Raw genomic sequence first — 14,196 nt, 5'->3', positions numbered from 1 at the left:
CTCAAACAATGATTCAGAAACCAGCAAAAATGCTGCTGATAACTAGGCACTAGAAACAGCCCACTCTAAATCTGCTATTAAAATGAAAGTCTGTAGCACCAAACTGTGAGAAAGAAAAGCTGATATACATCTGCATTTGTTCAGAATAGGAGGACAAAGAGAAGACTAATTTAAGCTATAAAAAAAACAGGCAGAGAAGATGGGCTAACACAGGTATCTAATATTTAGACTCCATTGTCAGCAGCAAGAGTCAGCTGTTTGAGACAAAATCTACTGACAGTTCTCACACTGAGTTTTAGTTTTCTATGTTAAATTACTCTGCTCTATAAAGTGTTGATTGCTTAAGAAATATAGCAATGCTAAGTAAGATTTAGTAATTCCTTAATTACACTGCTCCCACACTGGTGCACACTTAAGCAGCAGGAGAGAAAGCAGCCAAACACACATGAATAATCATAAATATTTTCATGATGAAAACATACATCAGTAATTTATTATATCTACAAACATGAAATGTCATCTCTTGTAATGACAGTTGTAGTCAATGCTTTGAAGTTTAGATGTACATGATGATAAATACCATAAAATATCTACCAATAAATTCCCTTTTGGATTATGTGTTCCTGGGAATTGAAACACAACTTACATATAAATTGGTGTTCATTCCTTAGTTATGTCATGTCTTGTTTCTTTTGGGGTGTTTTCCTGGAGTAATTTCCTTCTCCTTTTACTGAACTTTGCCCAATCTTTTTCCACATGCAAGATTTTGGGTGTTACAATGTTTTGTTTCTTTGAAATCAAGTATCAGCTGAGAATAAATTAAATAGTTTTAAGTAACAATTACTCTGTGGGCCCAGAAAAATATCAGCTATCATTAGAAATTCATGGATACTCAAATAATTTGAAAGTAGCCTTTGGTCTCCTCTTAAGGATTGACATTGCTGAAGTTGGGTTTATTAACATTGTCTTTGCCAATGTTATTCTCCACTAGGGGATCGACAACCAAAGTAGTGTGGTTTCATCAGAAACGCTGCACTGCAAGATGCTGAGAGGTGGTTTGGAATGAATATTTCTTATTACGTGGTAGAGACCATGAGATTTTCTGTTCAGTCTTGCCTTTGGGACTGAGGGAGCAAAGTATGAATTTAAAATTACTTTATTTTAAGATGACCTCACCACTAATACTAAATTTCTGATGTGGCAAACATAAAGGATGAGACAGTCTTACTTTTAGAAAGCTCATTTAGAACACTGGGCTGTAATGGACATGGGAAGAATCAACATGTAGAAGCAGGACAGTCATTTGATGTTATTCTTTCTTACTGCTTAGTTCAACAGGGACATAATATGCATAGAGATCTGGCAACTCTTGTTTTTAAAATTGAAGGCAAGTTTCATATTGACACAGAGACTTCAGAAGGTAGGATGCTATATAGCGATTCAGAATTCCCCTGATCCAAAGAGTCAGATTTTACCAAAACATTACGAGGCAAAACATTGTCCTTACCATATTTCCTTGAGGCAAATCTTGTTTGATTTACTGACAATAAGTTTTTAAAAAAACTAATATCTTGGTGTTTAAATATCAAATCATGTCTTCTTTTATTTACTGACAACATGTTTTTTAAGTACCAATATCTGCAGCAGGCTAGAAGAGATGCGTTAGTTGAACTATTATGCTGTAGTCACAAGTGTCTCAATTTTAGGTACATAATTTAGAATCTGCAGGGTTCCTCAGAGTCTACATAGAGGTTTTGTTATTCTTCACTTTACGAATTACATGATTAATTACTATTTCATCGGCTGAGAATGATCAACAGGGAAATAATCCAGGCATCAGATGTTACATTTTTAAGTGTCTTAATGTTACAATATTATGTTTCAGCCTAGCAGATTCTTTTCCTGTTTTTCTTGTTGTACCAAGGGAGGTATACAGCATAATTTGTAAATATTTCTAGACTTAGCAATTTAAACAAGTTAGGAACAGGAGAAGGAGGATAAAAATGTTTTATTAACATACCGAGACCTGCTACCTCTTCTAAAGAGAGTGCAACATGGGGGGAGGGAGTGGGGGAAGCCCAAGAAAACTAAAAACTTTCACATAAGTGACTCCCTGAGAGACTCTTCAGTCTGCCAAGTCTCAACAACAAAAAAAAAACAATTGAAGTAAAAAATGTTGTTTCTAAATGAAAAATGTCCCAGGGAACAAACGGTCTAATTTTTAAATGAGGGTTTACAATTTTTATGCCAACCGAGCTTCTGTATGTTAAAAAAAGGTTGAATAATAATGATATGGAATTGAATCCGTAATGCTCAAATTCTACAACAGCATTGCATAGTAAATCTGCATGCACTCAGAACCACATTTATTTCATTTTTATCTCTGCATAGTCAGCTAGGGGATGCGAGAAGGGACAAAACATGTATAGTACTTTTCTGAAGAGGGTTATTGACCCCTAATTCTGCCAACCTTGAAGTCAGCTACACTTCATGAGTTGTACTGAAAAATTCACCTTGTGAGTTCTTAGGCAGCTCTGAAATAATAAAAAGTTGACGAAGCTGTCAAGTTGCATCAGGTGCAGGTTCTGCTCTTTTCCCCTCACCTTTCTTTCCAATATATGTAACTTTCTCCCACTACCTTGACCCAACTCAGGAGGAGAGAAGTAGCAGGACATTACGGAGCAAGATACAGCTTACTAACCTTACAGAGAGGAGATCACAGCGTTAGACAGCTGCAGTCCTCTCCCTTTTGCATTCTCCTTCACCGCTTCCCAGAGGAGTTTTGCAGAATCTAGACCCATGTGTATGAAGTGCTGCAGTCTGGACTTTACCACAGTCTGCGTCCAACTGCCATATTTGAATTGTTGTTTAAAACAAAACAAAACACCACAACAAAACAAGAACAACAAAATAAGAAGAATCAAAGCATTTTGTACCAGAAATTCTAAGCACAGTAATAAGTGAAACACATGACTGGTGATCAGAGGTGCTTTTCTTTACTATGTTTGTAAAAGGTTTAATGAAAAAGGAAAAAAGTGAACTTTGTACTGCGAGAAACTGCAAATATCAAGCACCAGCACTCTGGAGGGGCAGGACTAATTAAACTACTATACAAATTTTTCTGGAAGGGAAAGTTGTAGAGGACCACTACCTACTGAAGTACATTTTTATTGTCTCCAATGTTATGGCTCTTCCCAAGTAAAGTTCTATGATGAACTTTTTCTTCCTAAAAAGACTACGAACCAAATGGTCTGGAAAAACAATGAGGTAGCTACAGGGCTTTTCCTTTTATGTGTTGTTCTTCAAAGGTCATTTGGGACCTTCTCGTTTTTATCTGAGATGCCAGCAGGTGTCTGATCGCACTGAAATAACTCACCTAAGAAAGGCTAAGTGAGCATAAGACGACTGTCCAGAAGCACTTCTCTGCCAGCTCTTGAGATGATGTTGTGAAAGAATAGGTATTCATGGCACAGATTGTTAAATTTATTTATATTAGTCACAGGGTTGTTTTGACACTGAATGGAAGGTGAAACTTTTCAAAATCACGTGCATGCACAATCCTATGAAATGTTAAGCTTTCAGCAATTAATCACTGATGTTGTCAAAAAACTCCCAGTGATTTTTGCAGTCTGAGCATGTTACCAGTTATAAACTTGAAAGAAAAATCATAAAACTTTTAGTCAAGTCACATCAGTACCTAGGAAATATTAACAATTCACCTCACCTTCTAGCACTACCTCTTAGTTTATGCCTTGATGGCCTTAATTTTGAAAAGTCAAATGAGACAGATGGAGCCTGCAGCATGCCCTGAAAGCTGAGAGGAACAGGTCACGTTCCATACACACAGGGAAGGTGCACCAGCCAGGGAGCATCCCGGGCTGAACATCCCAACAGAAATTGGTCTTTTCTGTGCAAACAAAATGAGTGGAATCCCCTACTCCAGCCACATCTCTCAGCAGATGATACTAGAGAAATAGTCTCAATGGATTAAAAATGTGTGAATTCTTACATAAGTGTCCAAAATACATTTATCAATCACTTTAATGAAAGACAGCTGTATTCCTACTATACATGACTAAAACTGTTAGAGTGTTTTCTGCATACTTTGATGAATTTATGTCTAAGAAAACTTTTTATATGCAAAGTAAAATTAAAAAATTGAATAATAGAACTAAGTAAAACATAAAATGACAGACCTAGTATTCTTGAGCATCTGGATATATTACTTACAATATTATATTATCTTACAATCAAATTCTCAGTTTACTGATCCATCATCACAGTATCTGTACATCCACTACAGTAAAGGATATGCTTTAGTTTTCAGTTTAACGGAATATTTAACTGTTATTTGTAGAAGGCCATAAAAATGGGAAAAAACAAACCATAACAAAACTTTCTGCAGAACTGATTTTTCCAAGGGTATTTGAAAAATAGTCCTCAAGTGTCTATATAAAAAAAATCAATAAAAACCTCAAAGATCACCATTTAATCAGTTTTCCAAATGGGCACTCTTCTTTGCATCTCTTTTGCAAGAAAAGAAGTTCTGTAGGATTGTCTTTTGCCTTTTTCCTCTTGCAGTCTTTTATTTATCAGTTAAAAAAAAAAAAATAAGGAGAGCGTATTTGTTAGCAAACCCAGGAGAGTATCTTGAATGGCATTATTATCTTTCATTTCAAAAAGACAACTTAATGATATGTAATCCATCCCAACATCACCAACTGATCAATATCAGTAATTTCTCTTCACTCATGAAAAATAGTAGCTCTTTCTGCTATCTTCATTCTCAGATGATCAATAAAGTAATGATGAAAGCTGTTTGAAGTCCTCTTTCACTGAAATACAGACATTCTAGCAAGTGGATTAGATTACCACCTCCAAAAGGAAAATCTTTTCTGAAAGCAAATTTCAGTAGAGTGATGCTGATCCAGGAAATCACAAAATCATGCCAATAGGTTCTGTTAATATTTTCAGCTTTTAGGAAAAACAAAAAGAGAAATTGCAGGCTTGAGAATTTTGATTGACACAATCTGTTGATTAGGGAGTACTATTTTTATACAGAAGAACTTGTAGTTAATGAGAAAACAAAGAATATTATACTTGTTTGGTTGGGATATGTAGACTCATTTCCAGCACTTTTTAGTACCTGATATTTTGATAAGCCACTTGCAAGGTTACATTTGAATTATGTAACCATGGAAACATTGTTGATGTAGGATTTATGTAAATATAAAAGATTGGTCTGTAAAGCCAATAAGAATTGGGTTCCTGATGTACTAATTATTATGGTTAGGAAACATTTGAAAAAATTATATGTAAAATAAGATAAAAGGTTTATTTAAGGGAATGAATGTTTAGAGCTTTTTTTTTTTGCCAGGAAATGGTTCACCAGGCCTTCCCTTTTAGCAACATGAACCTGTGAGTTTTAAATACATGAAACCACAACTAGCTAAATCACACGTGTTTAATTTGCCCTATTTAAATCTGAAACTAATCTGGCCCATTGCATGTTTTGTAACCTGCTTGAGGGGAAAAAAAAGGAATAAATATGGGAAGGAAAAAAAAGGGAACTCAATTTTCCCTGAAGCCTCTTGCAAATGGATGGACCTCACTACAACAGTCATGAAGAACAAGACTTGGACCTGCAGAAAATGCACTCAGCCAATATTGCATTATTTTGGAATGTCAGAAAAAGCAAGTAAACAAAAAAAAAAACAAAAAACAAATACCAAACTGCGGTTGAGTACAGCATTAAGAGGAAGAACCTCCTCTTTAATTTCTCTATGTACAGAAGCAGCAATCAAATATCACTACTTAGCTGTTCCTACTGAAAAGATTCCAGATGTAGTTAAAGTCGAGAGAAGTCTAAACATTTAAGATTTAACCCAATAGTCTTAGTCGTTTACTCATTTACTTGTTAGTAAACCTGACTAAAAATATCAGTGACAGTTTATTGGAATTTGGATTGTATTACCACATTGCAAAAAGGTTTGTTATAACTGGAACAACAAACATCCAGATTTGCTATATCGAGCTGTTTCAGTAACTTTTAGTACTTGTAATCCAGGATACATTTCATCTATAATAATATAAGGTGGAAAGAGAGAAATAAATAATTGAAAAAATAAACCAGAGATATTTTAGAGAACTTGCATCAAAGCAGCTCAATTTCTAAGACTGAATACAATTGTGAAAAAGTTAACTATTGTATTGTAAAAAGAACAGCTAAATATTATAGGGACTAAGAAATGGTCTACAGTTAGCATTTTATATCATGTTCTTATTATTGGGTTGAGATTGTTATTGAACCCGCCCATAGTTCCCGAAGTTCATGGATTGACAAAGTTTATACAATTGGGACTGAATTTGTGTTTGAGTCTTGAAAGACAAAGTGACTTTAGCCATTGCTCTGAAATCAAATGAAGCTATGGTGACCTCATCACAGTCTACAGCTTCCTCAAGGTGGGCAGCGGAGGGGGAGGTGCTGATCTCCTCTCTCTGGTGACCAGCGATAGGACACGTGGAAATGGTATAAAGCTGCATCAAGGGAAGTTCAGATTGGACATTAGGAAAAGGTTCTTCACTGAGAGGGTGGTTGGTCACTGGAACAGGCTCCCCAGGGAAGTGGTCATGGCACCAACCATGTAAGAGTTCAAGGGTGTCTGGACGATGCTCTTAGTCATATGGTTTAGTTTTAGGTGTTCCTGCAAGGAGCAGGGAGTTGGACTTAATGATCCTTATGGGTCCCTTCCAACTAAAGGTATTCTATGATTCTATGATTCTATAATTGCAATATGTTAATATTTCTGCTTGTATTTAATTTTCCCTAAATTTTCATTGGTATCAAACATGAAGAAACTGAGTAAAAATATGTTCTTCTATTCTTTAAGGTCATTAGATGTAGGCAAAATGTTGTGATTTTTTGGAATTTTTCATGTTGGCTATGATCTGAACATTAAACAAGGAAGAAATCAAACATGTCAGAACTGACTAGAAATAGAACAGCTTCATCCTGAATTACTGCAGTCTTGCATTTTCTTCTAGAGAGCAGTTATAACTCTTTAGAGTTGTTACTAATACCATAAGAACTACTGATTAATGGGAGACATCTTGGTAACAAGAAGTGAGCATTTTAGACTCTGTTTTGATAGTACTTTTTAAGTTTATCTGTCTTAAATATACAAAGATAGTATGTTTAAGTTTATCAGATAAACAGATATAAAGATGTCTTGGAAAAGTCATATAAAATACAGAACACAACCTCACTTTTCAGTATTGCCTTAGGCATGCTTTCTGAAGGATCTCAATGGCAAAAAGCTCTTCTGTAGCATTAAAATTCCATCTGGTCATGGTGGTTTTACCAATATATATTCAGCTAATCTCAAGTGACCAGTAAATAATTATCACAAGCTGAACATAAACGACAAGATCATAGCTACACAAATCATGTCTGAATATTTTCTCTGTTTCAGAGAACATGGGTGATCAAGACTTTCGGGGCCCTATTCCTGTCACCACTTACATGAGTCAAAAGAAAACAACAGAAAGTCCTGTCTTGTAAATGAGAAGACCACTGTTAATCAATGAAAAAGCCTGCAGATGACAAAAGGAATAATTCAACCAAATACATGATCAGAGTTTGCTTGTGCAACGTGTGCATTCAACAGCTATATATCTGCTGTTTTGAAATAGGCCCTTAGACCTGACTGGATATCTAAAATAAGTATACTAAAATCTCTTTAGGTACCGCCATATTCTGTCCACATCTCACTCCTTCATCATTGTATGCATTTTCTAGTCAATTTTCTGGTTAAGTATGTATTAAGTATTAAAACTTCTGTTTTGTAAAAATACATACCATTGTAACATTATAAATTTTAGAAACTGCAACACCATTCAAAATGAAAGATTATTGTATAACTAAATAAACTGAATATAATGTCTCATTTTGTTTATTTCTCCATGGATTTGGAAGCCATCCCTTCCATAGTCTCTAAATTCTGCTCTTCTTGCACTATTTGTGTTTTGTGCACTGGACTGTCTACTCTGATATCACACATACGTACTGCCCTTAGTGAAACTCCTTGGGTGCAACTGGGGACAAAATTTGGCATAATATATTATTACATGGAAAATGTGTAGCTAGAGAAGAAATAGTAAGTATTTAAAATGTTCTAGCTTGTCTTTAATCCTTGATTTTCTTCACACTCCAGGCTATTTCACTTATTCTACTGATTACAGTTATATGAATGCTATTGCCATAAATTCAGTGTGCAGGTTGCTTTGCTGTAAAAAGAGCTTGTGTTGTGTTATGGATATTCAAGGTATAATGAATGATTCCTTGATTTACCTACATTTTAAACATGGTATTGCATTGCTTATGTCTATGAGAAGTGCTCAAATTTAAAAAAAGGATCAAATGTAAGTTAATAAATCATAGAGTAACAGTGTGTGTACTTTATTTCCTTTAGATAGGACAAATGTACAGTGATTTTTCCTACCATACAAGCAGTTAATGGTTTAACAATGAAAATATTAGTATGTAAAACCTCATCTTTGTTACGTAATTCTGTTGACAAATCATAAAGTTGAAAGAAATTTGTGACTGAGCAGCTTTGAGAAGATCCCAAAGGATGCCTTATTCTCGTTCCATCTTTTTCATTACTATACGTAATGGAGAACCCACCCCACTGATATGTACAACACAAAGAGCACAATAAAAGGTGGCACTCTAAGCAATCTGCTGAATTATTCTTCATATGGTGCATGATATGTATAAACTATTCACTCTTTTGCGTATACTCTATATAAGGCAGATGCAATATAGAATATTGACTGACTTTGGACTGAAGCATGTCTTGACAGCACAGGGAGTAAAATTAGATCCAAAATTAATTAAAAAATTGTTCTTTATTAAAAAAAATATATTTGGCTGTGGCCAAATGTCTTGCATGAATTTCAATATTGAAAAGACTACAAAGAAGGAAATACATCTGTTAAATCCCATTTTTTGATTCACAGGGAATAAAAACGTGGAACTATACTGTAAAATGCCCCAAACAATTACCTGAGAAGTGCTCCAAGGCCTTTTATCCTTTTTCCCCTTAAGCGCTAAAAGGTTCTTTCTGCTTTGTGGATCTGAATTCAGAGATGTACAATGTACATGAATTAACATAAAAACAGGTGGTTCAGTGTTCATGGATGTCCTAAAATCTACTTTTTAAATCTGGTGCAGAATATAGCCTTTAACATCAGATTTAATATCAGTGGAATCCTTGCCATTCATTTCAGGAACACTACTTAAGATCTGAGCAATCTCTCAGATGAGACCTGGCATCCTAACAAGGTCTCTTCTTGAAAATATATGTGATGGATGGTTCTGAATAATTCTTCTTTGGAAAGGCTCTGATCACAGGGTTTCTAAGTATTATCATCAGGTCTGACCTATCAGCTGGATTTCAAAGTAACCATTTCTGTCTGTTTCCTTGATTGTGTTAACTTTAACCTGGATTGTTTCCCTAACTCATTTCAACACACAGCTGCACAAAAGCTTGTGCCAACAAAAGAAAAGTAATGGCACAGAAGTGGGACTAAGTTAAGTGCTTCTTTTAGCTGCTGTACAAACTTAGGTGGCTTTAGAGTCTTCCTAGAAGTCTGGCCAAACTAACACTCACCCTTCTGAAGTAAGAGCAGGCTAAAAACCTCTATTTTCTTGGACAGTATTGCCGTTATATCCAGTAATAAGACAGAACTGAAGCAGCACCAGGACAGTAAATGCCTTTCACAGCTTGTTGCCTGCTCTACAGATTGCTAGTCTACATAGCAAGCTAGAGAGAGGACAGACAGAAGGGAGCACGGCAGCACTCCAGCAGGCACCGCCACCCCCAGGGGGAAATGGCAAGGGTCTTCCAAGAACACATTGCTAAGTATGCAGCTGCATTGGAATTGCTAAGATAGATAAATTTGGAGTAAACTGTTTGAAACGTGAATAAGCTTCAGGTTTTTAATCAGGGTCTGCTGTAGTCTGAAAGTAAGGGCAGCTCTATGGTTATTAGAACATGAAAGGAAAAATATCTTGCTGTGTTTTATTACAGTTATTATGAATATGTACTTGGTATGCCTATAGCTTTCAAGAATATTCTTTAATTGGGACAGTGAGTGAGGGGTTAATGAATTCAGATTGTAGGCATTTAAGTAAATGTTGTTTTGGATTAGATAAGAACAGCTAGCTCTCCAAAGTTATTAGTAATTTCTAATAAAAAAGATCTTTGATCAATTAAAAAAACAAAACACAAGAGTGAGCGCAGCGTAACTAATATCAAGCCATAGATCATAGTTTAATAGTCTTAGCAAAAGACCCATACAGCTGGCTATGAAAAATACAGCAAAAACTGTCTGAAATAGGAAAAGCTAAACATACTAGCAGAATGACATTACTTATATGTCCTGTTGTGGAATTGTTGAATAAAATGAAATCTTGCAGATATTACTTGCAAGATACAGTATAAAGCCCAGAAAATTTCACCAACCTTATGGTAGAGATTATAATGCAAATTCAATGCACAACATGGTTTAGGATATTCCTCATATGTGAAAACATTGTAGAATCCTAAGGGTTTCAGTCTCCACTATCATTTGGCTGTTAAACAAGAACAATTATAATTGCTACTCTGAGATACATCAAAAAGAGTCAATAATTTTATAGATTTATTTTAGTATTAGGCTATCTTTGAAAAAATGAATGTTCAGGCTGGCATTTCTCTTGGAACAGAAAGCTTACGTAAAAAAACCCACTGAGTATCAGTATAGCAAAATGCAAACACCAGTGTCACAATATTACCACTGAACTGTGATGACACAAAGCAGGACGAATTCTCTCTTTTTTTGTGCCATGCAGGCTTACCATTTAGCAGGTGGAGAATGAGCTACTTTGTCCAAAAAAGCCAGCCAAATGGTGATTTGCATGATTACACAAAATTTGTCTCATTAAAACTTCAGTACCCAGATTATCAAGTCTCTTTTCCCTCCTTTGCATTTTTGGCAGAGAATACATGTGTGACTTGCATCATTAGAAGTCTAAAGAAACCAATTTTGAACAGCTGATGGAGAGTAATTTCTTTGAGACAAGCACAGTGTGAAAATATACTTTATCCAATAACCTGTTTTTTAAAAGTTCAGAAGGCAGAGGTAGAGACTGACAACAGGACCTCCAAAAGATTTCAGGGTGAAAGGACTGATGGAGGGGAGAAGTCACTCAGTAAAAGTGAGTCCCAAACTTGTTCTGTCTAGTGTTGGAGATCAAATGTGAGTCACAAAGACATACTCACTTTAAGAAAATTAGGCTACAAGAGCTTTGAGACAATATAAATATGCTTTCAGCCAACAATCACCTCAAGAAAACAATGAAAATAGCATCTGTTTTCCTTGTTGTGGCAAAAAAAGAAACAGATGCATCCATATTTCTGTTGTTTCCAGTCATTTTCTATTCATATCTATAGTATTTTGTATCAAGACCTTCCAGAGCTTTAACTTCCATCAGAAGACAGAATGTCACTGGTGCTCTCACTGTTAAATTGCCTTCCATGACCGTCTTGACTTGGAGATGGAGGTATCTCCACCACAGTGAATTCCTGACCGCCCTTTAAGTGAGAAAGCCATTTGTACTGTGTGACACAGATGTTTATTAATGCAACTGGTAATTCAAAAGTAGACTTTCCTGAAGAAAAGTAAAGCCCTCTGTGGATTCATTCATACTCTAACTTCCTCATGTTAGATGTTCCCTCTAAAACACTGAAATTCCAGCCAACTTACTTCTTCCACTTTGATTCAGAGAGTGAGGGAATCAGTTATCTTCCTAAAAATTGTACTTACTGTAAACAGATCCATTCAGTCCTCAGGCAACCTAATAATGAAAAAGGTTTGCTTAGTATTCAAAGATACCGTCAGTCAAAGTCCTAAATAATAACAAGTTAACCCTATGTGCAAACTAATGAATAATGGTCATTATTAATACCAGCACTTTTACTGACACATTTTCCAAACATTTGTGATATAAATATTACTTCACACAAAAGATATCATGCATTACGTATTACTTTAGCAGCACTATATGAAACAAACTGCTGTATTAAAGCTCTAGAGATAACAAAGATGCTTGCAGCTCCTTCTAATCTGTTATTAGGGAAAAAAATACAATAAAGAGGAATGATCCTCTTGACCTTGGCATCCCAATCAAAACCCACTATTTCCCTCCAGGGCTTTTGGAAAAAAATCTGTATAGTTTGCTGGCACAGATCAGCACAGATTAATAAGCCTCAAACTAAGGATTTCAAAACTCTCAAGACTGTAAAATTAAGAATTTAAATTCTCCCTTACACATTTTTTTCTTTGACCACCATCCGTATAAACCAGCATTGTCCTATAAGCTGCACAATACAGCCAAGTGGAACTAATGTTCCGTTTTATTCTCCATGAATCTGTATTTTCAATAAATCTTGACAGCACAAATACAGATTTATCCTTGGGAAAGAATGCAAATAAAAAGATTAATCATTTTTGTATTATTAAAAATAGTAATTTTTATTAAATATTTTTGTTTAATTGTTTAAAACAAAAGAATCAGATGCATCTTCAAATTCAAAGTTCCATTCTGTTCCCATTGAAAATAAAGTTGTTTGGTGATTTCTCTGTGAATAACTCTTTCCTGGTAAATAGAGGGCCTCATTTCATATGGGTTGTTTTACAGGAATAGCCATGAATACTGAATATAAGTATGATGGAAAAAATGTAATTTCTAATTTTAAAATCCAGTTTCACAGATTTTTAATATAAATTTCTATCGCTTGAAGTCAGCCCACAGATATTTTAAGTCCGGAAAGCACCTGAGGTTCTGATCATTTTTGCACAAGCATCAGAAGGATGACTGATACTGAACTCGATGGGATTAGAAATGAGTCAAGAAAAAGGACTACTTACATGGCATCCCAAATATAAGGACTACTAAGCATTAAGATCCTTAATGTAAAGCAAAAGAGCTATTGAAGAATTGGCACTGATTCAGTGGGAAAAGACTACTGTATATACTTATAAATACATATGAGAAACACAACATGCCTCTGATATACTCTAAATCACTATGCTTTGGAAAGACATCCTTTAAAATAACTTCTTTACATTACTTTTATAGACAGCTATTTTGTTTCTTACCACTCAAGTCTTGAATTTCGGTTTCGTTCTTTCTCAAAAAATTGAAAAAAATAATAAAAAGAGAGTAGTAATTGGAATGGTCAAAATTTTTTGAACGAAACATTATTTCACTGGCAACTGGAATTTTGTCAAAAGGGAGGGGAACTATAGAATGGAATGGAATGGAATGGAATGGAATGGAATGGAATGGAATGGAATATTTCTGTTGGAAGGGACCTACAATGATCATCTAGTCCAACTGCCTGACCAATTCAGGGCTGACTAAATGTTAAAGCATGGTATTAAGGGCATTGTCCAAATGCCCCTTAAACACTGACAGGCTTGGGGCATTGACCACCTCTCTAGGAAGCCTGTTCCAGTGTTTGACCACCCTCTCAGTAAAGAAATGCTTCCTAATGTCCAGTCTAAACCTCCCCTAATGCAGCTTTGAACCATTCCCACATGTCCTATCACCAGGGAGATCAGCATCTCCCTCTCCACTTCCTCTCCTCAGGAAGCTTTAGAGAGCAATGAGGTCACCCCTCAGCCTCCTTTGCTTGAGAGATTAGTTCTGTATAACACCAAAGATTGATCAAACTTCCCTTGAGGTCTGAACATGCCCTCACATTGGTAGCTGCCAGGAAAGGAGCCCACTCCAGCTCATGGACATGTAGCTAATGACTGCACATTTAGCATCACGTTCATTTTTTTTTTTTCTCATGGTAAGAAATACTAGGGGGAGTAGTTTCAAGCTGATACCTTAGCTGTTTATTTGGTTCAGTTCGTCTTCTGATCTAACATCTCAATTCCATCAAGGCTTAAAGAAAGTCTCATCTGAACATCATTTTAAAGTATTTCCCCTTCAACATAGACTCCTGTACTTACTCCTTTGAAGTCAATTCTTAATCTAAGTAGTTATTTAAAAATTCATATGCCATATGTTTTAACCAATCATTGGAAAAGTAACTCATACTATTTTGAGTTTGGACAAAAAAACTGATTCAACTTTAC

This window comes from Gymnogyps californianus, chromosome 4 (assembly GCF_018139145.2).
Source record: "Gymnogyps californianus isolate 813 chromosome 4, ASM1813914v2, whole genome shotgun sequence".
In the NCBI taxonomy this organism is placed as follows: Eukaryota; Metazoa; Chordata; class Aves; order Accipitriformes; family Cathartidae; genus Gymnogyps; species Gymnogyps californianus.
The sequence above is the reverse complement of the archived record's forward strand: the minus strand, read 5'-3'. Positions refer to the sequence as shown.